The 25893-nt window shown below is 31.7% G+C and overlaps 1 long non-coding RNA gene across 1 annotated transcript in view; it reads right to left on the reverse strand.

Annotated features, from left to right (window-relative positions):
* The window catches only part of LOC133644761 (uncharacterized), a 39780-nt gene extending 24818 nt beyond the window's left edge, over nucleotides 1-14962 (reverse strand). The window contains exons 1-2 of the long non-coding RNA XR_009824823.1: nucleotides 14774-14962; nucleotides 1512-1553 (exon numbers count right to left, since the gene is read on the reverse strand). This is a non-coding gene — a long non-coding RNA (uncharacterized LOC133644761). The remainder of the gene's footprint in view (nucleotides 1-1511; nucleotides 1554-14773) is intronic.
* Nucleotides 14963-25893: the final 10931 nt, after the last annotated feature.

A 25893-nucleotide genomic window follows, 5' to 3' on the forward strand; every position in this document is an offset into this window, starting at 1 on the left:
TCCGATGAGTAACTCGGAAAGTCTGACTTCCCAGTACAAAAGTGATGTAAAATGCTAGTGATGTAAAACTTATAAAACATGGAGAAAAAAAAATATTTCAACTACAGTACAAATGGAATGTATTGGCACTGGATTAGATTAAAGTACCAATGATTGTCACACACACACTAGATGTGGTGAAATTTGTCCTCTGCATTTTTCCCATCCCCTTTGGGAGCAGTGGGCAGCAGCGGCGCCGCGCCCGGGAATCATTTTGGTGATTTAACCCCCAACTTCAACCCTTTGTTGCTGAGTGCCAAGCAGGGAGGTTATGGGTCCCATTTACATGCTAACTGTTAGCATGCTAACTTTTTTGGTGCTAATATTGCCGCCGCACATCTCAGTCATACTACTTGGTTCATGCTGTTAGCATGCTAACTTTTTTTTAGCAAATTTTCAGTCGTACACCGTAAAATCCTATAACTTGCGATGATTCCAGTTGAAATTTTAGACCCGGAACTCGGAAATTCTGACTTCCCAACACAAATGGAACGCAACAAAAGTGTTATCTTTTTCGATGCTTTCAGGCTACCTGTTAGCATGTTAAAATTGATGCTAACGTCATAATTGTTCAGCTCGTTCAGGAGTTCCAAGCTTTTTTAAAAATGTTGTTTAAATTGGACATTTTCTGTCACCAGAATTCTCACAGTTCTTACTACTAAATATTCAAAGCAACATTCTTAAATTGCACGTCGCACATTTTGAAAGAATTTTGGAAAATTCAGTTTGAAAAAACGGGGAGAAAATACTTCATTTCCCAGAATGCTTTATTTTCTCAGAGAACTCGAAATGCTAGGAAATTGTGTTTTCACTTCTTCCTGATATTGGGCTCTAAGGAATTTATCTAAAGTGCAAAGAACTGAATTCCGTTCCTTGGAATTCAAATTCAACATTCTAAACGCAGAACACACGCTGTGTATAGGGCCACGCCATCAGTGGGGGGCCCCGTAAAATGTCAATCCATGTACGCTACGTATGAAATTTTACCACAAATGTCTTCCTAGCCCCTTCCTGCTCTGTAGCTGATAAGAATAAAATGGCAGAGTTCCCCTCTTTTTCTTAGCGGCTCTCGTAGAGTCACATCCCGGCAGGATTGATAAAAAAAAAAGTTTTAATGAGGTTAAATTTGTAATTTTGCTCTGCATTTTTTCCCCCCAATGAATTAATTTTAGCGCAAAACATGCTTCAGATTAAAGTCACGTTTGATTTGAAATAGTATAAACATTGTTTCACATAAAAATACAAATAAGGGCAAAAATATTTGTAATGTGGGCAGTGGGGCTCCAAAAAAAAGTATGCTTCGGGGCCCTAATCAGCCTGGGGGCGGAGCCTTTGCAATATAATAATTTTTTTTTTGCATTACAAATTGTAACTTGTCTAATGAATTGAAATTTCAAATTTGGAACTTTGCACAAACCTGTCTTCCAGGCAACATTTTATCTGTTAGACAAGTAGAATTTTTTTTTACTTACCGCTGTTTGGCAGTGGTTCTCAAACCTTTTCCACCATGCGTCCTGTCACGATAAATATATATAAATGTATATATATATATATATATATAAACAAGATATAGTACGTTTTACAAAGTGTAGCATCAATCATAGATGTAATATTTTCATAGCGAGAGTATTAAACAAGCAGTTTACTACCTTCTAAAGCAGGGTTGTCAAACTCATTTTAGCTCAGGGGCCCACAGGGAGGAAAATCTACTCCCAAGTGGGCCGGACTGGTGAAATCACGGCATGATAACTTAAAAATAAAGACAACTTGAGACTGTTTTCTTTGTTTGAAAAAAAGAGCGAGCACATTCTGAAAATTTTACAAATCATAATGTTTTTTTGTTTTTTTTTACACTGACATGTGGTTGATAGTATTCTATCTTCATTTGTCGTTAATACTTTCAGAATGAATTATGTGATAATGTTTATCAGTCAAATAGGTGGAATTGAGTCTTAAAATGCTCTGATTGCTGTTAATTTTTACCGGATCAGATGATGAAATTAATAATAATGTTAAAATCAAATTACAAAATGTTATTAAGGTACTTTACTAATTTTCCTCAACTGATATACTGACATGATTTGGTTTATTCTGTACATACAGTCGTGGTCAAAAGTTGACATACACTTAAACAACATAATGTCATGGCTGTCTTGAGTTTACAATAATTTCTACAACTCTTGTTTTTTTGTGATAGAGTGATTGGAGCACATACTTGTTGGTCACAAAAAACATTTATGAAGTTTGGTTCTTTTATGAATTTATTATGGGTCTACTGAAAATGTGAGCAAATGTGCTGGGTCAAAAGTATACATACAGCAATGTTAATATTTGCTTACATGTCCCTTGGCAAGTTTCACTGCAATAAGGCACTTTTGGTAGCCATCCACAAGCTTCTGCTTGAATTTTTGACCACTCCTCTTGACAAAATTGGTGCAGTTCAGCTAAATGTGTTGGTTTTCTGACATGGACTTGTTTCTTCAGCATTGTCCACACGTTTAAGTCAGGACTTTGGGAAGGCCATTCTAAAACTTTAATTCTAGCCTGATTTAGCCATTCCTTTACCACTTTTGACGTGTGTTTGGGGTCATTGTCCTGTTGGAGCACCCAACTGTGCCCAAGACCCAACCTCCGGGCTGATGATTTTAGCTTGTCCTGAAGAATTTGGAGGTAATCCTCCTTTTCCATTGTCCCATTTACTCTCTGTAAAGTACCAGTTCCATTGGCAGCAAAACAGGCCCAGAGCATAAGCTTGACGGTAGGAATGGTGTTCCTGGGAACCTCTAAAGGCTTAGTGGCCACATGCGTGGACAGCACCTTTTAGCTCTTATTTCCAAAATTGTGTACACTACTGAATTGGGGTCTTATGGCCGCTTACGTGGACACTTATACTGCCATCTGGTGGTGTCAGAAGACAATGGAATTTGGAAAAAAAAAGTGTAAAAATAAGAATTAGCATGTCACTAAACATGAAGTACACATTTGTGTACTTATGGACTAAGTACATCATATCAAAAGATTATTCTTAGTTTTTATTCTAATTAGGGTCCAATAAGCCCAAATAGCAAAGAGAAATAAATAAAGCATGTAAACAAACAGCTTGGGCCTTCCTCCAAACATATTGCTGGGTATTGTGGCCAAACAGCTCAATTTTTGTTTCATCTGACATCACATGGACAAAGATAAGACCTTCTGGAGGAAAGTTATGTGGTCAGGGACATGTAAGCAAATATTAACATTGCTGTATGTATACTTTTGACCCAGCAGATTTGCTCACATTTTCAGTAGACCCATAATAAATTCATAAAAGAACCAAACTTCATGAATCTTTTATGTGCTCCAATCACTCTATAAGAGTTGTAGAAATAATTGGAAACTCAAGACAGCCATGACATTATGTCCTTGTAACATTTTTGGCTACTGTAACATTACACACAGTTTGAACAGTAACACTGTGTTTGAATATTTAAGTGTTTCTTTGGCGTACCAACTTTTAAGAATCACTGCTGTACAGTATAACCAAATAAAACGACTCAACCTTTTGCTTAAAAAAGTCGTCATACCTCAAAAAAAACGCTAAACATTCAGAGGAAGAATTACTGCGTTTGACAGTCTTCAAATTAGGACCGACCACAGCTGACATGGAGCTAGCGCTACTCGGCATTACAAGCCTATGGTTACTTTTCCTCTTTCTGCGGCGGCGTCACCAAAAAACACACCCAAAACAAGCCAAAGAAAAAAGCAACCGCACAAAGTCCGCATGACGTACGTAATGTTGACGGTTTCAAACGACGGCTTGTTTCCCTGAAAAATTCTGGGCCTGCTGCAAAAATTTGTACCGGTTGAAATCTTGAGGTTCCACTGTAATGCTCGACCTTGGTACTTGTGCACATGAATGAAAGCAAACGGCGGGTAAGGTTGGATTTTTTCCTGGTCCTTCACTTTAAAGTGAAGAATGCACTACTGAACTGATACTGTAAGACCTGATGAGTCCCAAAGAGAAGGTGTTATTATCCAGTGGTTGTTTACTGCAGCTTGCCCTTGATAGTCCCACTCCTTAATGCACACTGGTGACAAACGTAAGGCCTTTTGACAGAAAAATATAAACTATACAGGCCAAAAGTTTGGACACACCTTCTATTCAATGCGTTTTCTTTGTTTTCATGACTATTTACCTTGTAGATTGTCACTGAAGGCATCACAACTATCAATGAACACGTGGAGTTATGTACTTACCAATAAAAGGTGAAATAACTGAAAACCTGTTTTATATTCTAGTTGCTTCAAAATAGCCACACTTTGCTCTGATTACTGCTTTGCACACTCTTGGCATTCTCTCGATGAGCTTCAAGACAGAATTAAATTTGGCTCAGTGAGCCAAGTGTACATCTGTACCTTTGTACAGTGTCATTTCGCTCTGGCGAAAGATTGTACGCCTCCTCTTTTATTTGGACTTTCCCTGATTACATGGCAACAGCTGTTTCTAAGGGATGGGGGTCGTAAACAGCCGTCGCCTTTGATTAAAACAGTTCAAAGAAAAGGTCGTAAAACAGTAATAAGAAGCGGTGCCTGGAGGGGAGTCTGGTCCTGCGTCCTCTTCACTTTGTAGATCTCGGGTCAAGACAATATATTTATGTTGATTACAATACATGAAAGAAACAGAACACCTTCATGTTGCTTCCCATCCTACACAGTGGAGTTTTACGAGCCTTCTGCAATAGTCATGAAAATAAAGAAGACGCATTGAAATGAGAAGGTGTGTCCAAACTTTTGGCCTTTACTGTATATTGCATGAAATTGCATACATTTTAAACTTAATATCTAATACTGCAACAAATATTACATGATCATAATTTGTCAAAAAAAATTGGGTAAAATAAAAATAAATACTTAAATATCTGCTTGACTTATGATTTCAAAGCTAGTTATGTATCAAATTGTAAAATTGATGGTAGATTTTACGGTCAAATGTATGGTGTTTTTTACAGCACATTACTGCTTAGGCTGCTGCCCCCGCGACCCGACCTCGGATAAGCAGAAGAAGATAGATGGATGGATGATTATAATTTGTTAAAATTATTAGTTAAATAAAGTTGCCAGTTTTTTTTTACTGTAAAATATATTTGGTTGTTGTTTTTACAGTGTATTATTGTAAATGGAAAAACAGTACCACAGTTTTTTTTACGGTAAAAACCTGACAGCTCAGTTGGCAGAATAAAAAAAAATTAGTGGTATTGTTTTACCATTTACAGTAATATGTTGTAAAAAAAAAAAAAAAAAATTCTGGCAACTTAGCTGTTTTTTTTTAACTGTATATTTTAAGGTTGTTTTTACAGTGTATTGCTGTAAATGGAAAAACGGTACTTAAGTTTATTTTTATTTTTTTTTAAAAGGTAAAGCTCAGTTGCCACAATGAAAAAAAAAATTGTGGTACTGTTTTTCCACATCTATGTTGTAAAAACCACTGTACATTTTACAGTAAAAATACGGTGACATAACTGCCATTGTTCTTTTACTGTAAAATCTACTGTTGTTTTACAGTATATTGCTGTAAATGGAAAAACGGTACTCAAGGGTTTTTTTTAACAGTAAAAAAACTGACTGCTCAGTTGCCATCATTTAAAAAAAAAAAAAAAGTATAATTTTAAGTAAATTTTAATAAATTTAAATAAATTTTAATATTTCTAAGCTTCCAGTTTATTTTTTTTACTGTAAAAACAGTAGAACAGTTTTCCTATTTACTGTAATATGTTATAAAAAAATAAAACTATGTGTATGGTTGTTTTTATGGTGTATTACTGAAAATGGAAAAACGGTACCATGTGTTTTTACGGTAAAAACTGACAGCTCAGTTGCCAGAATAAAAAAAATAAAAAAAAGTGGTCCTGTTTTTTCATTTCTAGTAATTTAGTATTTAGTAATTTTACAGGAAAAACCTGGCGACTAAGCTGCCTTTTTTTAACTGTAAAATCTACGGTTGTTTTTAACGGTGTATTACTGTAAATGGAAAAACGGTACTTAAGTTTTTTTTATTGTAAAAACCGGGCAGCTCAGTTGGCAGAATTAAAAAAATAGTGGTACCGTTTTTCCATTTACAGTAATATGTTGTAAAAAAAAAACACTAAATTTTACAGTAAAGTTCTGGCGACTTAGCTGCCATTGTTGTTTTACTGTAAAATCTATGGTTGTTTTTACAGCATTTTAAATAAAAGGTACTGTTTTTTCATTTAGAAATACATTAACGGTATAATTTTGCCGGCTAAGCTTCCAGTAAGCTTACTTATATGTTATAAAAAAAAAATAAAAATTATATTTTGCAGTAAAATTCCAGAGAGTTGCCAGTTTTTCCCTGTAAAATCTACAGTGGTACCGTTTTTCCATTTACAGTTATAAGTTGTAAAAAAACTGTAAATTTTACAGTAAAATTCGGGCGACTTAACTGCCATTTTTGTTTTACTGTAAAATGTATGTTTTTTTTTACAGTGTATTACTGTAAATGGAAAAACAGTACTAAAGTTGTTTTTATTTTTAACGGTAATAAAAATGACATCTCAGTTGGCAGCATTAAAAAAATAGTGGTACGGTTTTACCATTTACAGTAATATGTTGTAAAAAAACAAACTGTACATTTTACAGTACAATTCTGGCGACTTAACTGACGTTTTTTTACTGTAAAATCTACGGTTGTTGTTTTTACAGTGTATTACAGTAAATGGAAAAACGGTATTAAAGGTTGTTTTTGTTTTTTTACGGCATCTCAGTTGGCAGCATTTAAAAAAAAAAAAAAAAGGTACTTTTTTCCATGTTATAAAAAAAAAATCACCATATATTTTACAGTATAATTTCGGCAACTAAGCTTCCAGTTTGTTTACTGTAAAAACAGTAGAACAGTTTTCCTAATTTACTGTAATATGTTGTATAAAAAAAAAGTATGGATATTTTGCCGTAAAATTCCAATGACTTAGTTGCCAGTTTTTCCCCTGTAAAATCTACGGTGGTACCGTTTTTCCATTTACAGTAATATGTTGTAAAAAAAAAAAAACACTGTCAATTTTACAGTAAAATTCTGGCATTGTTGTTTTACTGTAAAATCTACTGTTGTTTTTACAGTGTATTACTGTAAATGAAAAACGGTACTAAAAGTTTTTGTTTTTTTAACGGTAATAAAACTGACATCTCAGTTGGCAGAATTAAAAATAATAAAAAAGGTACTCTTTTTCCATGTTGTAAAAAAATCATATATTTTACAGTATAATTTTGGCAACTAAACTTCCAGTTGGTTTGTTTTTTACTGTAAAAACAGTAGAACAGTTTTACCATTTACAGTAATATGTTGTAAAAAAAAACAACTGTACATTTTACTGTAAAATTCTAGGGACTTAACTGCTGTGTTTTTACTGTAATATCTACGGTTGTTGATTTTACAGTGTATTACTGTAAATGGAAAAACGGTACTAAAGTTGTTGTTTTTTAACGGTAATAAAACTGACATCTCAGTTGGAAGAATTAAAAAAAAATAGTGGTACGGTTTTACCATTTACAGTAATATGTTGTAAAAAAAAACCTGTACATTTTACAGTAAAATTCTAGGGACTTAACCACCATTTTTTTACTGTAAAATCTACGGTTGTTTTTACAGTGTATTACTGTAAATGGAAAAACGGTACTAAAAGTTTTTGTTTTTTTAACGGTAATAAACTGACATCTCAGTTGGCAGAATTAAAAATAATAAAAAAGGTACTCTTTTTCCATGTTGTAAAAAAATCATCTATTTTACAGTATAATTTTGGCAACTAAGCTTCCAGTTGGTTTGTTTTTTACTGTAAAAACAATAGAACAGTTTTACCATTTACAGTAATATGTTGTAAAAAAAACAAAAAACTGTACATTTTACAGTAAAATTCTAGGGATTTAACTGCTGTGTTTTTACTGTAATATCTACGGTTGTTGATTTTACAGTGTATTACTGTAAATGGAAAAACGGTACTAAAGTTGTTGTTTTTTAACGGTAATAAAACTGACATCTCAGTTGGAAGAATTAAAAATAATAAAAAAGGTACTCTTTTTCCATGTTGTAAAAAAAGGATATATTTTACAGTATAATTTTGGCAACTAAACTTCCAGTTGGTTTGTTTTTTACTGTAAAAACAGTAGAACAGTTTTTGTTTTTTTAACAGTAATAAAACTGACATCTCAGTTGGCAGAATTAAAAATAATAAAAAAGGTACTCTTTTTCCATGTTGTAAAAAAATCATATATTTTACAGTATAATTTTGGCAACTAAACTTCCAGTTGGTTTGTTTTTTACTGTAAAAACAGTAGAACAGTTTTACCATTTACAGTAATATGTTGTAAAAAAAACAAAAAACTGTACATTTTACAGTAAAATTCTAGGGACTTAACTGCTGTGTTTTTACTGTAATATCTACGGTTGTTGATTTTACAGTGTATTACAGTAAATGGAAAAATGGTACTAAAGTTGTTGTTTTTTAATGGTAATAAAACTGACATCTCAGTTGGCAGAATTAAAAATAATAAAAAAGGTACTCTTTTTCAATGTTGTAAAAAAATCATATATTTTACAGTATAATTTTGGCAACTAAACTTCCAGTTGGTTCGTTTTTTACTGTAAAAACAGTAGAACAGTTTTACCATTTACAGTAATATGTTGTAAAAAATTTAAAAAAAACTGTACATTTTACAGTAAAATTCTAGGGACTTAACTGCTGTGTTTTTACTGTAATATCTACGGTTGTTGATTTTACAGTGTATTACTGTAAATGGAAAAACGGTACTAAAGTTGTTGTTTTTTAACGGTAATAAAACTGACATCTCGGTTGGCAGAATTAAAAATAATAAAAAAGGTACTCTTTTTCCATGTTGTAAAAAAATCATATATTTTACAGTATAATTTTGGCAACTAAACTTCCAGTTGGTTTGTTTTTTACTGTAAAAACAGTAGAACAGTTTTACCATTTACAGTAATATGTTGTAAAAAAAACAAAAAACTGTACATTTTACAGTAAAATTCTAGGGACTTAACTGCTGTGTTTTTACTGTAATATCTACGGTTGTTGATTTTACAGTGTATTACTGTAAATGGAAAAACGGTACTAAAGTTGTTGTTTTTTAACGGTAATAAAACTGACATCTCAGTTGGAAGAATTAAAAATAATAAAAAAGGTACTCTTTTTCAATGTTGTAAAAAAATCATATATTTTACAGTATAATTTTGGCAACTAAACTTCCAGTTGGTTCGTTTTTTTACTGTAAAAACAGTAGAACAGTTTTACCATTTACAGTAATATGTTGTAAAAAAAAAAAAAAACCTGTACATTTTACAGTAAAATTCTAGGGACTTAACTGCTGTGTTTTTACTGTAATATCTACGGTTGTTGATTTTACAGTGTATTACTGTAAATGGAAAAACGGTACTAAAGTTGTTGTTTTTTAACGGTAATAAAACTGACATCTCGGTTGGCAGAATTAAAAATAATAAAAAAGGTACTCTTTTTCCATGTTGTAAAAAAATCATATATTTTACAGTATAATTTTGGCAACTAAACTTCCAGTTGGTTTGTTTTTTACTGTAAAAACAGTAGAACAGTTTTACCATTTACAGTAATATGTTGTAAAAAAAAACAAAAAACTGTACATTTTACAGTAAAATTCTAGGGACTTAACTGCTGTGTTTTTACTGTAATATCTACGGTTGTTGATTTTACAGTGTATTACTGTAAATGGAAAAACGGTACTAAAGTTGTTGTTTTTTAACGGTAATAAAACTGACATCTCAGTTGGAAGAATTTAAAAAAAATAGTGGTACGGTTTTACCATTTACAGTAATATGTTGTAAAAAAAAAAACCTGTACATTTTACTGTAAAATTCTAGGGACTTAACTGCTGTGTTTTTACTGTAATATCTACGGTTGTTGATTTTACAGTGTATTACTGTAAATAGAAAAACGGTACTAAAGTTGTTGTTTTTTAACGGTAATAAAACTGACATCTCAGTTGGAAGAATTAAAAAAAATAGTGGTACGGTTTTACCATTTACAGTAATATGTTGTAAAAAAAAAACCTGTACATTTTACAGTAAAATTCTAGGGACTTAACCACCGTTTTTTTACTGTAAAATCTACGGTTGTTTTTACAGTGTATTACTGTAAATGGAAAAACGGTACTAAAAGTTTTTGTTTTTTTAACGGTAATAAAACTGACATCTCAGTTGGCAGAATTAAAAATAATAAAAAAGGTACTCTTTTTCCATGTTGTAAAAAAATCATATATTTTACAGTATAATTTTGGCAACTAAACTTCCAGTTGGTTTGTTTTTTACTGTAAAAACAGTAGAACAGTTTTACCATTTACAGTAATATGTTGTAAAAAAAACAAAAAACTGTACATTTTACAGTAAAATTCTAGGGACTTAACTGCTGTGTTTTTACTGTAATATCTACGGTTGTTGATTTTACAGTGTATTACTGTAAATGGAAAAACGGTACTAAAGTTGTTGTTTTTTAACGGTAATAAAACTGACATCTCAGTTGGAAGAATTTTAAAAAAAATAGTGGTACGGTTTTACCATTTACAGTAATATGTTGTAAAAAAAAAAACTGTACATTTTACTGTAAAATTGTAGGGACTTAACTGCTGTGTTTTTACTGTAATATCTACGGTTGTTGATTTTACAGTGTATTACTGTAAATAGAAAAACGGTACTAAAGTTGTTGTTTTTTAACGGTAATAAAACTGACATCTCAGTTGGAAGAATTAAAAAAAATAGTGGTACGGTTTTACCATTTACAGTAATATGTTGTAAAAAAAAAACCCTGTACATTTTACAGTAAAATTCTAGGGACTTAACCACCGTTTTTTTACTGTAAAATCTACGGTTGTTTTTACAGTGTATTACTGTAAATGTAAAAACGGTACTAAAAGTTTTTGTTTTTTTAACGGTAATAAAACTGACATCTCAGTTGGCAGAATTAAAAATAATAAAAAAGGTACTCTTTTTCCATGTTGTAAAAAAATCATATATTTTACAGTATAATTTTGGCAACTAAGCTTCCAGTTGGTTTGTTTTTTACTGTAAAAACAGTAGAACAGTTTTACCATTTACAGTAATATGTTGTAGAAAAAACAAAAAACTGTACATTTTACCGTAAAATTCTAGGGACGTAACTGCTGTGTTTTTACTGTAATATCTACGGTTGTTGATTTTACAGTGTATTACTGTAAATGGAAAAACGGTACTAAAGTTGTTGTTTTTTAACGGTAATAAAACTGACATCTCAGTTGGAAGAATTAAAAAAAATAGTGGTACGGTTTTACCATTTACAGTAATATGTTGTAAAAAAAAAAAAAACCTGTACATTTTACAGTAAAATTCTAGGGACTTAACTACCGTTTTTTAACTGTAAAATCTACGGTCGTTGTTTTTACAGTGTATTACTGTAAATGGAAAAACGGTACTAAAAGTTTTAGTTTTTTTAACGGTAATAAAACTGACATCTCAGTTGGCAGAATTAAAAATAGTAAAAAAGGTACTCTTTTTCCATGTTGTAAAAAAAAATCATATATTTTACAGTATAATTTTGGCAACTAAGCTTCCAGTTGGTTTGTTTTTTGCTGTAAAAACAGTAGAACAGTTTTACCATTTACAGTAATATGTTGTAAAAAAAACAAAAAACTGTACATTTTACAGTAAAATTCTAGGGACTTAACTGCTGTGTTTTTACTGTAATATCTACGGTTGTTGATTTTACAGTGTATTACTGTAAATGGAAAAACGGTACTAAAGTTGTTGTTTTTTAACGGTAATAAAACTGACATCTCAGTTGGCAGAATTAAAAATAATAAAAAAGGTACTCTTTTTCCATGTTGTAAAAAAATCATATATTTTACAGTATAATTTTGGCAACTAAACTTCCAGTTGGTTTGTTTTTTACTGTAAAAACAGTAGAACAGTTTTTGTTTTTTTAACGGTAATAAAACTGACATATCAGTTGGCAGAATTAAAAATAATAAAAAAGATACTCTTTTTCCATGTTGTAAAAAAATCATATATTTTACAGTATAATTTTGGCAACTAAACTTCCAGTTGGTTTGTTTTTTACTGTAAAAACAGTAGAACAGTTTTACCATTTACAGTAATATGTTGTAAAAAAAACAAAAAACTGTACATTTTACAGTAAAATTCTAGGGACTTAACTGCTGTGTTTTTACTGTAATATCTACGGTTGTTGATTTTACAGTGTATTACTGTAAATGGAAAAACGGTACTAAAGTTGTTGTTTAACGGTAATAAAACTGACATCTCAGTTGGCAGAATTAAAAATAATAAAAAAGGTACTCTTTTTCCATGTTGTAAAAAAATCATATATTTTACAGTATAATTTTGGCAACTAAGCTTCCAGTTGGTTTGTTTTTTTACTGTAAAAACAGTAGAACAGTTTTTAAAAAAAACCTGTACATTTTACAGTAAAATTCTAGGGACTTAACTACCGTTTTTTTTTACTTTAAAATCTACGGTTGTTTTTACAGTGTATTACTGTAAATGGAAAAACGGTACTAAAGTTGTTGATTTTTAACAGTAATAAAACTGACATCTCAGTTGGCAGAATTAAAAATAATAAAAAAGGTACTCTTTTTCCATGTTGTAAAAAAATCATATATTTTACAGTATAATTTTGGCAACTAAACTTCCAGTTGGTTTGTTTTTTACTGTAAAAACAGTAGAACAGTTTTTTAAAAAAACCTGTACATTTTACAGTAAAATTCTAGGGACTTAACTACCGTTTTTTTTACTTTAAAATCTACGGTTGTTTTTACAGTGTATTACTGTAAATGGAAAAACGGTACTAAAGTTGTTGATTTTTAACAGTAATAAAACTGACATCTCAGTTGGCAGAATTAAAAATAATAAAAAAGGTACTCTTTTTCCATGTTGTAAAAAAATCATATATTTTACAGTATAATTTTGGCAACTAAACTTCCAGTTGTTTTGTTTTTTACTGTAAAAACAGTAGAACAGTTTTTTTTAAAAACCTGTACATTTTACAGTAAAATTCTAGGGACTTAACCACCGTTTTTTTAATAATAATAATAATAATGGATTAGATTTATATAGCGCTTTTCTAGACACTCAAAGCGCTTAACAGAGAAGTGAGAACCCATCATTCATTTTTACAACTCATTCATTCATCATTCATTCTCCGGTGTGAGCGGCACCGGGGGCAAGGGTGAAGTGTCCTGCCCAAGGACACAACGGCAGCGATTTTTTTGGATGGTAAGAGGCGGGGAGCGAACCTGCAACCCTCAGGTTTCTGGCAAGGCCACTCTACCCACTACGCCATGCCGCCCTGTAAAATCTACCGTTGTTTTTACAGTGTATTACTGTAAATGGAAAAACGGTACTAAAAGTTTTTGTTTTTTTAACGGTAATAAAACTGACATCTCAGTTGGCAGAATTAAAAATAATAAAAAAGGTACTCTTTTTCCATGTTGTAAAAAAATCATATATTTTACAGTATAATTTTGGCAACTAAACTTCCAGTTGGTTTGTTTTTTACTGTAAAAACAGTAGAACAGTTTTACCATTTACAGTAATATGTTGTAAAAAAAAAAAAACTGTACATTTTACTGTAAAATTCTAGGGACTTAACTGCTATGTTTTTACTGTAATATCTACAGTTGTTGATTTTACAGTGTATTACTGTAAATGGAAAAACGGTACTAAAGTTGTTTTTTAACGGTAATAAAACTGACATCTCAGTTGGCAGAATTAAAAATAATAAAAAAGGTACTCTTTTTCCATGTTGTAAAAAAATCATATATTTTACAGTATAATTTGGGCAACTAAGCTTCCAGTTGGTTTGTTTTTTACTGTAAAAACAGTAGAACAGTTTTACAATTTACAGTAATATGTTGTAGAAAAAACAAAAAACTGTACATTTTACCATAAAATTCTAGGGACTTACCTGCTGTGTTTTTACTGTAATATCTACGGTTGTTGATTTTACAGTGTATTACTGTAAATGGAAAAACGGTGCTAAAGTTGTTTTTTAACGGTAATAAAACTGACATCTAAGTTGGCAGAATTAAAAAAAATAGTGGTACGGTTTTACCATTTACAGTAATATGTTGTAAAAAAAAAAACCTGTTCATTTTACAGTAAAATTCTAGGGACTTGACTATCGTTTTTTTACTGTGAAATCTACGGTTGTTGTTTTTACAGTGTATTACTGTAAATGGAAAAACGGCACTAAAGTTTTTTGTTTTATTACAGTAATAAAACTGACATCTTCGTTGGCAGCATTTAAAAAAAAAGAAAGGTACTCTTTTTTCCATGTTGTAAAAAAAAAATCACCACATATTTTACATTATAATTTTGGCAAGTAAGCTTCCAGTTTGTTTGTTTTTTTACTGTAAAAACAGAACAGTTTTCCTAATTTACTGTAATATATATGTTATATAAAAAACTATGGATATTTTTGCAGTAAAATTCCAGTGACTGAGTTGCCTGTTATTTTTTTTTTACTGTAAAATCGACAGATTTTTCTTTTAGTGTACGTAAAAATATATGTAATAATTAAATACATAAGCAAATTCCTGTTCCATTCGCCATATCTGCAATGTGGTCATCGATGAAAACGAGTTCGACACCCCTGCCTTAATGCTTCAGTCACACGCAGGATTCTCACAGGAATGAGGCAAAAAAATACAACCTTACCTGCTGTTAGAAAGCACCTTGGCGGAGGTCAAATGGTGGGACTCTTACGGCACCTTAATAGTAAAAAAAAAAAAAAGAAAAAAAAAGGAGAAGGTACAATCGCTGTCGGTGAAAATGTCTTTATGATATTTGTTGATGTGGAAATGCATGTGAACGTTCACAGACAATCTCCCCTGCGCTTTAAGCCGTGTCAACATTTCAGTCGGAGGTGTTTTACATTTTTAATATCCCTGCTGGACGATTTGTCTTGTCATGACTGCGCGTGCCCCGAGGGAAATGTTTGGACCACTTTGGAGCGAGTCACCAGGCAGCAATATAACCACACACGCTGAGTGTTTAACACACGCTAAAAAAGAAAAAAGAAAAAGTGAATGGCTTCATTTTTTTTCCGTTTCCTCGGTATCGAATGTCTGTCTGTGTTTCCTTTTCGCTTTCTATGGTTCGATGTGTCAAGTTGGCCGAGGTGAAACCCGCCAACTCTAAAAATCTGCACTTAAAAAGGCTTAAGTCTCCTCGGCAACTATCCAAATGTACAGCACAAACGTCACGAGGAGCGACGTTTTGGTTTTTTTGTACAAAAAAGAAGAAAATATATACAGTACCTATGCCAACTCAATGTTGAATAGTTGTGTTCTTTAATGCAGTATTTATTATTCAGAGACTTGACTCGTTTCTACCGCCTTCCCCGCTAAAATAGCACTTGACTACTTTGTAACTTGGCGATGAATGTGTGTCGGTGTAAGTAGCCAAAGAAGAATAAAAAGAAGACTGACTACAAGAGTGAATGCTTGGAAAGAGTCTATTTTGTTTTTGTTTTCCATTATTGTGTCATTACCTGACATTTAGCAGGCTAGCTAGCTAGCTTGGCTTAGCATACATCGGCTAAAGTTTGCGCCTCTATTTCCTGGGAGCATCCACAAACATTGTTTGTATTGAAGAAAAAGGTTCAATATCACAACAAAAAGCAAAAAATTAATGTGCTGACAAATTGATATGATTATTTTCATGTTAGCTAAATCATTCAACCTCAGCCTCAGATTCTAAAGGCTAGTTCCACCTTTCTTTTGGTTTTTTTTATAATGAACATAAAACATTAAAAAAAATTGTCCAATAAGCTTTAAATCATTCTGTTAAACATATTGCACGGTTATTAACATATTAGCAAAAACATTTAAAGCTTCTGGAAGGCCCACTGCTATAGTTAGCTTCTATTAACATTGAGCTAAATTCCACTTTCATCTTTATCTTAGATTAAAAAATAACCAGTGTTATTTTGTGATTAGTTTTCTTGGTGATATATATTTTTTTAGTTTTTACAAAAAAGACAAGTTATATTCATGTTTAATGCGTAATAGCTTACCGTTATTATGTCATTCCCTGACATTTAGCAGGCTAGCTAGCTAGCTTGGCTTAGCATACATCGGCTAAAGTTTGCGCCTCTATTTCCTGGGAGCATCCACAAACATTGTTTGTATTGAAGAAAAAGGTTCAATATCACAACAAAAAGCAAACAATTAATGTGTTGACAAATTGATATGATTATTTTCATGTTAGCTAAATCATTCAACCTCAGCCTCAGATTCTAAAGGCTAGTTCCACCTTTCTTTTGATTTTTTTTATAATGAACATAAAACATTAAAAAAAATTGTCCAATAAGCTTTAAATCATTCTGTTAAACATATTGCACGGTTATTAACATATTAGCAAAAACATTTAAAGCTTCTGGAAGGCCCACTGCTATAGTTAGCTTCTATTAACATTGAGCTAAATTCCACTTTCATCTTTATCTTAGATTAAAAAATAACCAGTGTTATTTTGTGATTAGTTTTCTTGGTGATATATATATTTTTTAGTTTTTACAAAAAAGACAAGTTATATTCATGTTTAATGCGTAATAGCTTACCGTTATTATGTCATTACCTGACATTTAGCAGGCTAGCTAGCTAGCTTGGCTTAGCATACATCGGCTAAAGTTTGCGCCTCTATTTCCTGGGAGCATCCACAAACGTTGTTTGTATTGAAGAAAAAGGTTCAATATCACAACAAAAAGCAAAAAATGAATGTGCTGACAAATTGATATGATTATTTTCATGTTAGCTAAATCATTCAACCTCAGCCTCAGATTCTAAAGGCTAGTTCCACCTTTCTTTTGATTTTTTTTATAATGAACATAAAACATTTAAAAAAATTGTCCAATAAGCTTTAAATCATTCTGTTAAACATATTGCACGGTTATTAACATATTAGCAAAAACATTTAAAGCTTCTGGAAGGCCCACTGCTATAGTTAGCTTCTATTAACATTGAGCTAAATTCCACTTTCATCTTTATCTTAGATTAAAAAATAACCAGTGTTATTTTGTGATTAGTTTTCTTGGTGATATATATTTTTTTAGTTTTTACAAAAAAGACAAGTTATATTCATGTTTAATGCGTAATAGCTTACCGTTATTATGTGATTACCTGACATTTAGCAGGCTAGCTAGCTAGCTTGGTTTAGCATACATATGCTAAAGTCTGCGCTTCTTTTTCCTGGAAGCATCCACAAACATTGGTTGTATTGAAGAAAAAGGTTCAATATCACAACAAAAAGCAAAAAATAAGTGTTGACAAATTGATATCTGATTATTTTCATGTTAGCTAAACCATTCAACCTTAGCCTCAGATTCTAAAGGCTAGTTCCACCTTCGTTTTAAATGTTTATAATGAACATAAAACATTTAAAAATTGTCCAAAAAGCTTCAATAAGCTTTACATCATTCTGTTAAACATATTGCATGGTTAGTAACATATTAGCAAAAACATTAAAAGCTTCTCAAAGTTATCTTATATTAACTTATATATTTTTTTTTTTTACAAAATAGACAAGTTATATTAATGTTTGGTGTGTATTAGCTTACCATTATTATGTCATTATCTGACATTTAGCCGGCTAGCTAGCTTGGCTTAGCATACATATGCTAAAGTTTTCCTTGAAGCATCCACAAACATTGGTTGTATTGAAGAAAAAGGCTCAATATCACAACAAAAAGCAAAAAATAAATGTGTTGACAAATAGATATCTAATTGTTTTCATGTTAGCTAAATCATTCAACCTTAGTCGCCTATTCTAAAGGCTAGTTCCACGTTCCTTTTTCATTTTTATAATGAACATAAACAGTTAAAAAATTGTCCAAAAAGCTTCAATAAGCTTTAAATGATTCTGTTAACAAACATATTGCACGGTTTTTTAGAGTATATATTAGCAAAAACATTAAAAGCTTCTGGAAGGCCCACTGCTATAGTTATCTTATATTAACATTGAGCTAAATTCCACATTAATCTTTATTTTAGATTAAAAAATAATCTGTGTTATTTTGTGACAAGTTTTTTTGGTGACATTATTATTATTTTTTCACAAAAAAGACAAGTTATATTCATGTTTAACACGTAATAGCTTACTTTTATTATGTGATTAACTGAAATTTAGCAGGCCAGCTAGCTTGACTTAGCATACATATGCTAAAGTTTGCACTTCTTTTTCCGGGAAGCATCCACAAACATTGGTTGTATTGAAGAAAAAGGTTCAATATCACAACAAAAAGCAAAAAATAAATGTGTTGACAAATTGATATCTAATTATTTTTATGTTAGCTAAATCATTCAACCCAAGCCTCAGATTTTAAAGGCTAGTTCCACTTTCCTTTTTCTATTTTTATAATGAACATAAAACATTTAAAAAATTGTCCAAAAAGCTTCAATAAGCTTTAAATCATTCTGTTAAACATATTGCACGGTTATTAACATATTAGCAAAAACATTAAAAGCTTCTCGAAGTTAGCTTATATTAACATTGAGCTAAATTCCACATTCATCTTTATCGTAAGTAAAACTAATCAGACTGTTTAGTTTGTGACAATTTTTCGTGGTGACTTTTTTTTTTTTTTTACAAAATAGACAAGTTATATTAATGTTTGGTGTGTATTAGCTTACCATTATTATGTCATTATCTGACATTTAGCAAGCTAGCTAGCTTGACGGTTAAAGTTTGCGCTTCTTTTTCCTGGAAGCATCCACAAACATTGTTTGTATTGAAGAAGAACGTTCAATATCACAACAAAAAGCAAAAAATAAATGTGTTGACAAATTGATATCTAATTATTTTCATGTTTCATGTTTCATGTCATTCAACCCAAGCCTCAGATTCCAAAGGCTAGTTCCACCTTTCTTTTTAAAGTTTTATAATGAACATAAAACATTTAAAAATGTTTCCAAAAAGCTTCAATAAGCTTTAAATCATTCTGTTAACAAAAATATTGCGCGATTATTCAGAGTATATATTAGCAAAAACATTAAAAGCTTCTGCTATAGTTAGCTTATATTAACATTGAGCTCATTTCCACATTCATCTTTATCTTAGATTAAAAAATAATCAGTGTTATTTTGTGACTAGTTTTCTTGGTGATATATATTTTTTGTTTTTACAAAAATGACAAGTTATATTCATGTTTAATGCGTAATAGCTTACCGTTATTATATCATTATCTGACATTTAGCAGGCTAGCTAGCTTGCCTTAGCATACACAGGCTAAAGTTTGCACTTCTTTTTCCTGGAAGCATCAACAAACATTGGTTGTATTGAAGAAAAAGGTTCAATATCACAACAAAAAGCAAAAAATAAATGTGTTGACAAATTGATATCTAATTATTTTTATGTTAGCTAAATCATTCAACCCAAGCCTCAGATTTTAAAGGCTAGTTCCACTTTCCTTTTTCTATTTTTATAATGAACATAAAACATTTAAAAAATTGTCCAAAAAGCTTCAATAAGCTTTAAATCATTCTGTTAAACATATTGCACGGTTATTAACATATTAGCAAAAACATTAAAAGCTTCTCGAAGTTAGCTTATATTAACATTGAGCTAAATTCCACATTCATCTTTATCGTAAGTAAAACTAATCAGACTGTTTAGTTTGTGACAATTTTTCGTGGTGACTTTTTTTTTTTTTTACAAAATAGACAAGTTATATTAATGTTTGGTGTGTATTAGCTTACCATTATTATGTCATTATCTGACATTTAGCAAGCTAGCTAGCTTGACGGTTAAAGTTTGCGCTTCTTTTTCCTGGAAGCATCCACAAACATTGTTTGTATTGAAGAAAAAGGTTCAATATCACAACAAAAAGCAAAAAATAAATGTGTTGACAAATTGATATCTAATTATTTTCATGTTTCATGTCATTCAACCCAAGCCTCAGATTCCAAAGGCTAGTTCCACCTTTCTTTTTAAAGTTTTATAATGAACATAAAACATTTAAAAATGTTTCCAAAAAGCTTCAATAAGCTTTAAATAATTCTGTTAAACATATTGCACAGTTATTAACATATTAGCAAAAACATTTAAAGCTTCTGGAAGGCCCACTGCTATAGTTATCTTATATTAACATTGAGCTAAATTCCACATTAATCTTTATTTTAGATTAAAAAATAATCTGTGTTATTTTGTGACAAGTTTTTTTGGTGACATTATTATTATTTTTTCACAAAAAAGACAAGTTATATTCATGTTTAACGCGTAATAGCTTACTTTTATTATGTGATTACCTGAAATTTAGCAGGCCAGCTAGCTTGACTTAGCATACATATGCTAAAGTTTGCACTTCTTTTTCCTGGAAGCATCCACAAACATTGGTTGTATTGAAGAAAAAGGTTCAATATCACAACAAAAAGCAAAAAATAAATGTGTTGACAAATTGATATCTAATTATTTTTATGTTAGCTAAATCATTCAACCCAAGCCTCAGATTTTAAAGGCTAGTTCCACTTTCCTTTTTCTATTTTTATAATGAACATAAAACATTTAAAAAATTGTCCAAAAAGCTTCAATAAGCTTTAAATCATTTTGTTAAACATATTGCACGGTTATTAACATATTAGCAAAAACGTTAAAAGCTTCTCGAAGTTAGCTTATATTAACATTGAGCTAAATTCCACATTCATCTTTATCGTAAATAAAACTAATCAGACTGTTTAGTTTGTGACAATTTTTCGTGGTGACTTTTTTTTTTTTTTACAAAATAGACAAGTTATATTAATGTTTGGTGTGTATTAGCTTACCATTATTATGTCATTATCTGACATTTAGCCGGCTAGCTAGCTTGGCTTAGCATACATATGCTAAAGTTTTCCTTGAAGCATCCACAAACATTGGTTGTATTGAAGAAAAAGGCTCAATATCACAACAAAAAGCAACAAATAAATGTGTTGACAAATTGATATCTAATTGTTTTCATGTTAGCTAAATCATTCAACCTTAGTCGCCTATTCTAAAGGCTAGTTCCACGTTCCTTTTTCATTTTTATAATGAACATAAACAGTTAAAAAATTGTCCAAAAAGCTTCAATAAGCTTTAAATGATTCTGTTAACAAACATATTGCACGGTTTTTTAGAGTATATATTAGCAAAAACATTAAAAGCTTCTGGAAGGCCCACTGCTATAGTTATCTTATATTAACATTGAGCTAAATTCCACATTAATCTTTATTTTAGATTAAAAAATAATCAGTGTTATTTTGTGACAAGTTTTTTTGGTGACATTATTATTATTTTTTCACAAAAAACACAAGTTATATTCATGTTTAATGCGTAATAGCTTACTTTTATTATGTGATTACCTGAAATTTAGCAGGCCAGCTAGCTTGACTTAGCATACATATGCTAAAGTTTGCACTTCTTTTTCCTGGAAGCATCCACAAACATTGGTTGTATTGAAGAAAAAGGTTCAATATCACAACAAAAAGCAAAAAATAAATGTGTTGACAAATTGATATCTAATTATTTTTATGTTAGCTAAATCATTCAACCCAAGCCTCAGATTCTAAAGGCTAGTTCCACTTTCTTTTTTCTATTTTTATAATGAACATAAAACATTTAAAAAATTGTCCAAAAAGCTTCAATAAGCTTTAAATCATTCTGTTAAACATATTGCACGGTTATTAACATATTAGCAAAAACATTAAAAGCTTCTCAAAGTTAGCTTATATTAACATTGAGCTAAATTCCACATTCATCTTTATCGTAAGTAAAACTAATCAAGACTGTTTAGTTTGTGACAATTTTTCGTGGTGACTTTTTTTTTTTTTACAAAATAGACAAGTTATATTAATGTTTGGTGTGTATTAGCTTACCATTATTATGTCATTATCTGACATTTAGCAAGCTAGCTAGCTTGATGGTTAAAGTTTGCGCTTCTTTTTCCTGGAAGCATCCACAAACATTGTTTGTATTGAAGAAAAAGGTTCAATATCACAACAAAAAGCAAAAAATAAATGTGTTGACAAATTGATATCTAATTATTTTCATGTTTCATGTCATTCAACCCAAGCCTCAGATTCCAAAGGCTAGTTCCACCTTTCTTTTTAAAGTTTTATAATGAACATAAAACATTTAAAAATGTTTCCAAAAAGCTTCAATAAGCTTTAAATCATTCTGTTAACAAAAATATTGCGCGGTTATTCAGAGTATATATTAGCAAAAACATTAAAAGCTTCTGGAAGGCCCACTGCTATAGTTAGCTTATATTAACATTGAGCTAATTTCCACATTCATCTTTATCTTAGATTAAAAAATAATCAGTGTTATTTTGTGACTAGTTTTCTTGGTGATATATATTTTTTGTTTTTACAAAAATGACAAGTTATATTCATGTTTAATGCGTAATAGCTTACCGTTATTATATAATTATCTGACATTTAGCAGGCTAGCTAGCTTGGCTTAGCATACACAGGCTAAAGTTTGCACTTCTTTTTCCTGGAAGCATCAACAAACATTGGTTGTATTGAATAAAAAGGTTCAATATCAAACAAAAAAAAGTAAAAAAATTAATTTGTGTTGACAAACTGATATCTAATTATTTTCATGTAAGCTAAATCATTCAACCCGAGCCTCAGATTCTAAAGGCTAGTTCCACCTTTCTTTTGATTTTTTTATAATGAACATAAAACATTAAAACAATTGTCCAATAAGCTTTAAATCATTCTGTTAAACATATTGCAAGGTTATTTACATATTAGCAAAAACATTAAAAGCTTCTGGAAGGCCCACTGCTATAGTTAGCTTATATTAACATTGAGCTAAATTCCACTTTCATCTTTATCTTAGATTAAAAAAATAACCAGGGTTATTTTGTGACAAGTTTTATGGTGATATATATATTTTTAGTTTTTACAAAAAAGACAAGTTATATCCACGTGTAATGCGTAATAGCCTACCGTTATTATGTCAATACCAGACGTTGAGCAGGCTAGGTAGCTAGCTTGGCTTAGCATACACAGGCTAACGTTTGCACTTCTTTTTTCTGGAAGCATCCACAAACATTGTTTGTATTGAAGAAAAAGGTTCAGTATCACCACAAAAAGCAAAAAATAAATGTGTTGACAAATTGATATCTAATTATTTTCATGTTAGCTAAATCATTCAACCTTAGCCTCAGATTCTAAAGGCTAGTTCCACCTTCGTTTTAAATGTTTATAATGAACATAAAACATTTAAAAATTGTCCAAAAAGCTTCAATAAGCTTTACATCATTCTGTTAAACATATTGCACGGTTATTAACATATTATCAAAAACATTAAAAGCTTCTCGAAGTTAGCTTATATTAACATTGAGCTAAATTCCACATTCTTCTTTATCGTAAGCAAAACTAATCAGACTGTTTATTTTGTGACAATTTTTCTTGCTGACTTTTTTTTTTTTTTTTTACAAAATAGACAAGTTATATTAATGTTTGGTGTGTATTAGCTTACCATTATTATGTCATTATCTGACATTTAGCAGGCTAGCTAGCTTGACTTAGCATACATATGCTAAAGTCTGCGCTTCTTTTTCCTGGAAACACCCACAAACATTGGTTGTATTGAAGAAAAAGGTTCAATATCATAACAAAAAGCAAAAAACAAATGTATTGACAAATTGATATCTGATTATTTTCATGTTCGCTAAATCATTCAACCCAAGCCTCAGATTCTAAAGGCTAGTTCCACCTTTGTTTTAAATGTTTATAATGAACATAAAACATTTAAAAATTGTCCAAAAAGCTTCAATAAGCTTTACATCATTCTGTTAAACATATTGCATGGTTAGTAACATATTAGCAAAAACATTAAAAGCTTCTCGAAGTTAGCTTATATTAACATTGAGCTAAATTCCACATTCATCTTTATCGTAAATAAAACTAATCAGACTGTTTAGTTTGTGACAATTTTTCGTGGTGACTTTTTTTTTTTTTTTTTACAAAATAGACAAGTTATATTAATGTTTGGTGTGTATTAGCTTACCATTATTATGTCATTATCTGACATTTAGCCGGCTAGCTAGCTTGGCTTAGCATACATATGCTAAAGTTTTCCTTGAAGCATCCACAAACATTGGTTGTATTGAAGAAAAAGGCTCAATATCACAACAAAAAGCAAAAAATAAATGTGTTGACAAATTGATATCTAATTATTTTCATGTTAGCTAAATCATTCAACCTTAGCCTCAGATTCCAAAGGCTAGTTCCACGTTCCCTTTTCTATTTTTATAATGAACATAAACACTTAAAAAATTGTCCAAAAAGCTTCAATAAGCTTTAAATCATTCTGTTAAACATATTGCACGGTTATTTACATATTAGCAAAAACATTTAAAGCTTCTGGAAGGCCCACTGCTATAGTTAGCTTATATTAACATTGAGCTAATTTCCACATTCATCTTTATCTCAGGTAAAAATAACCAGTGTTATTTTGTGACTAGTTTTCTTGGTGATATATGTATATTTTGTTTAGCCTACCGTTATTATGTTATTACATGACATTTAGCAGGCTAGCTAGCTTGGCTTAGCATACATAGGCTAAAGTTTGCACTTCTTTTTCCTGGAAGCGTTTAAAAAGTCTCCAAAAAGCTTCAATAAACTTTAAATCATATTCAAACATATTGCACAGTTATTTACATATTATCAACAACATTTAAAGCTTCTCGAAGACCCACTGCTATAGTTAGCTTATATTAACATTGAGCTAAATTCCACATTCATCTTTTTTTAAGTAAAAATAATCAGACTGTTTTTTTTGTGACAATTTTTGTGTTTGGAAACTGTGGACGTCGTGCCCTTTCGGAACAAAGAGGAAAAGAACCATCTGGATTGTTCTAGGCTCAAAGTTCAAAAGCCAGCATGTGTGATGGTATGGGGGTGTATTAGTGCCCAAGGCATGGGTAACTTACACATCTGTGAAGGCACCATTAATGCTGAAAGGTACATACAGGTTTTGGAGCGACATATGTTGCCATCCAAGCAACGTTATCATGGACGCCCCTGCTTATTTCAGCAAGACAATGCCAAGCCACGTGTTACAACAGCGTTTTTTCGTAGTAAAAGAGTGCGGGTACTAGACTGGCCTGCCTGTAGTCCAGACCTGTCTACCATTGAAAATGTATTTATTTATTTATTTTTTTAATAAATAGATTTAATTATTTATTTATTTATTTTTCCTTTTTTTTAATTTATTTTTTTTTAAATATATTTTATTATTATTATTATGTATTTATTTATTTTATTTATTTATTCCCCTACCTCAGGGGGGGGACTCGGCGGGGCGGTTGCTGGTTGTTCCATCTCCATCGTTGGGGTCCCTGCGGGTGGGATGGGTGGTTCCTGTGGCCCCGTGCTGGGTGGTCCTGTGGCGGCCGGCTTGGGTGGGGTGGCCGTGGGCTGGCCTCGCCGCGCTCTCCGGGGGTGGGGGGGGGGGGGGCTCATGGGGGCCCTGTTGCCGGTGGGGCGGCGGCGGTCTTCCCGTCCGGTTGCGGGGGGTCTCCGGGCCCCTCGGGCGGGGCGTCCCGCCTTTCTGTCCGTGTGGGGTGTGGTCTCTCGCTGGCTTGGGGTCTGGCTGCCCCCTGTTTTTCTCGTGCCTTGTCCTCTGCCGGGTGCGTCTGTCTGCGGCCTGCTGCTGGCCCTTGTGGGCGGCGCGGTGGGCCAGGCTCTGGGGTTCCTGTCGCTGTCCGGCTTGGCTGCGTGGGGGCGGTGGCCCCTGGTTCCCTGGGCACCACACCTACTGTTTGTGGGATGGGTTCTCGGGGAGGCTGGGGCCGTACTCTGGCTCCC

This window comes from Entelurus aequoreus, linkage group LG27 (assembly GCF_033978785.1).
Source record: "Entelurus aequoreus isolate RoL-2023_Sb linkage group LG27, RoL_Eaeq_v1.1, whole genome shotgun sequence".
Lineage (NCBI taxonomy): Eukaryota > Metazoa > Chordata > Actinopteri > Syngnathiformes > Syngnathidae > Entelurus > Entelurus aequoreus.